Here is a 2,715-nt window from a genome sequence, read left to right on the forward strand (position 1 = left end):
TAACAAGTGAGCTGGTGGGTGTTTTAATAGGGCGGCGGAGGGAGTGGGGGGGTGAGGGAAGTGGAGAGGGAGGTGTGGACTGGGGAACCCTGAGGGGAGGGAACTGGGAGCGCGGGCAGGCGGGCGGGCGGGAGGCGGGGAGGGAGAGGGAGAGAGAAATTGGCCATTCAAAGCCTTCTCTGAGCTAGAGGCCGGCTCTAAACTCCAATGAATTCAATTAACTTGATTGCTAACGTGTGTAGAGAAATGCAAGCCACATAGGGGGCCACTACCTGATTCCTTGCTCTCTTCTGGCGGCGGAGGTGGGAGCCCTTGCCTTGTGGACTTCCCTGAACCCCCGCGTTACACGTTCCCTCCGAGCGATAAACTCCCTGTTGTGCTTAAGTAATTTGTTTTAAAGCCAAATAGTGCCCTTCGGCTAAGTAACCGCCCCGAGGAGGAATAGTTGGGAGGAGTGTGTGCACGTGTGTGTGTGTAAGTGTGCGCCTGTGTGTGTACCTGGAGCCTTCGACAGCCGGCTGGGACTCTAAAAAGACCGCGCTGCTCCACCACTTGTTAACCCTTTCTCCTCGCCAACTCAAAAGTTTCTGAGCTGACGTCAAGTGTCAAAGCCTTTCTCCTAAAGAGGTTTCTGCCATGGGTGAGCGGAAAAAATAGAAAAATACTTATATGTGTATTTTTGCTCATCCTAGTCCCCTAACATAAAAATACTCAAACAGCGCGCATTGAAAATAATACAAATTGTTTTCTGGAGAGCTATTTAGCCATCTCTAAGGAAATGACATAAGTGGCTTTTGCTTCTTGCAAACTTTCTTCTGCAAAGTTAACGAGTAAAAATACGTCTTGCTTGGAGATGGCCTTTTCTCGTCGTTTTTTACAATTGTCCCAAGGCTGGGTAGAGTTCGTTTTTTGGCTAGTTCCCCCTGCCCCCCATCATCCGCCCCCCATCATCCGCCCCCTTTCTTTCTCTTGGTCCTTGCCAACAAGCCTTCGGATGACTTAAAATGGACAGTAGGTGGCACTGTTTAGAAAAAAATGACTGAATTTACAAATTAACCAACTTGGTCTTTGGAGATTGCGCTTGAAATTGTTATAGGGTAAAACAGATTTTCTTTCTTTCTATTCTTTTCTTTCTTCCTTTCCTTTTCCCTTTCCTTTTCCCTTTCCTTTCCCCTTTCCTTTCCTCCCCTTCCAAGGATGCTCTGAGGGGTGGGCTTCTTTGGCACTCGACAGGACCTTGAAGACAGGGTTCTTAGTCCTTATCACATATTTGGGCTAGAATGAACAAGTCGACACAGAAAAGTCGAATAAACTGGAAACGATGCTTTCAACACGTCGCACAAGGTGTAGTGTTGGGGGATGTGATTAGAGGTCAAGCATTTTACTGCAATACCAGGGAGTCAGGCATCCTAGTCCCCAGGGGCCGACCTGCAAAATACTGTGTGTTTCTGCAACCCCTCCCCACCTCCACACACAGCGGTTACCCCTCTGGGAAGCATTACCTTGGCCTGATGACTTCACGCTGCTCAGGGGAAACTCACTGGTTTCCCCCAGCAAACCTCGCTTCAGCCTTTGTTTGAACTCTGCCTTAGGTGGTTCAACTCTTCAAAAGACTGGCTTACATTTCAGAGCACCATTTCATCCCACTTAATCAGACTCGATCTTCCTGATTCCGTAGATTTTTGGTAGTTTTCAAATGCTAAATTATAATTTTAAATATATTACCTAACTTCTGCACTCTGACATAGAACGTGGATTAGACTGATTTAGAGGTAGAGTGGAAATTGTGGGGTGCCAAGTGTCTAGCTGTGAGGTCCCAAGGGGACACTTAACCTTCCAGCTCTAAACTTTCATGGATATGATATGGAATACAGGAGTACCTGTTATTGCTGACTAGCATTTAACTGTGCCTGTGCTCATAGTTCAAGCAAGAAGCACATTTAGTAAAACTAGTTTACTTTATTATAGAAAAACACATGTTGTTTCTCGCCTCGTCCTTGTAATTCATGACCCATAAAACAAAAAATGTTCTCTGACTACAAATGGATATACAGCTACACATTTCTGTCATCCTCCCATTTCCACGCCAAAGAAAGAGTTAAGAGGCCAATACAATGTGAAGCCAGAGGTGAAAGTTACTTGAAAGCCAACTTTCAAGTTTGAGAGAGACTTTAAATTCAAATCCTATCTTTGATGTTTGCTGTTTGTGAGCTCCTGGAAGCATATTTCACCTGTCTGGATCTTCATTTCCTGGTTGATAAATGGAGGAAATAGCTACAAAGTGGTTTAGATGATATAATGTGTTAAATTAAGAGCTTAGTTTAGTGCCAGCAACATTGTGGGTATTTAGAAAAACATTAGTACTGAACTCTTCCTGCCTTTCTATTCCTTGAATTATTCTTGGTGAGCCTTAACTGTGGTTTCATTCTAGGCTCTCCTATTTGACCTACTTCAGCTTCCTACTGTCCCCCCACTCTTTTTTTTAGATGGGGTCTCACTCTTTGGCCCAGGCTGGAGTGCGGTGGCATGATCACAGCTCACTACAACCTCCGACTCCCAGGTTCAAGCAATTCTCCTGTCTCAACCTCCAAAGTAGCTGGGACTACAGGTGCGCACCCCCACACCTGGCTAATTTTTGAATTTTTAATAGAGATGGGGTTTCACTATATTTGCCAGGCTGGTCTTGAACTCCTGACCTCATGATCTGCCTGCCTC

Source organism: Aotus nancymaae, unplaced genomic scaffold, assembly GCF_030222135.1.
Source record: "Aotus nancymaae isolate 86718 unplaced genomic scaffold, 86718_ANA_hifiasm-v0.15.2.pri h1tg000036l, whole genome shotgun sequence".
NCBI lineage: Eukaryota > Metazoa > Chordata > Mammalia > Primates > Aotidae > Aotus > Aotus nancymaae.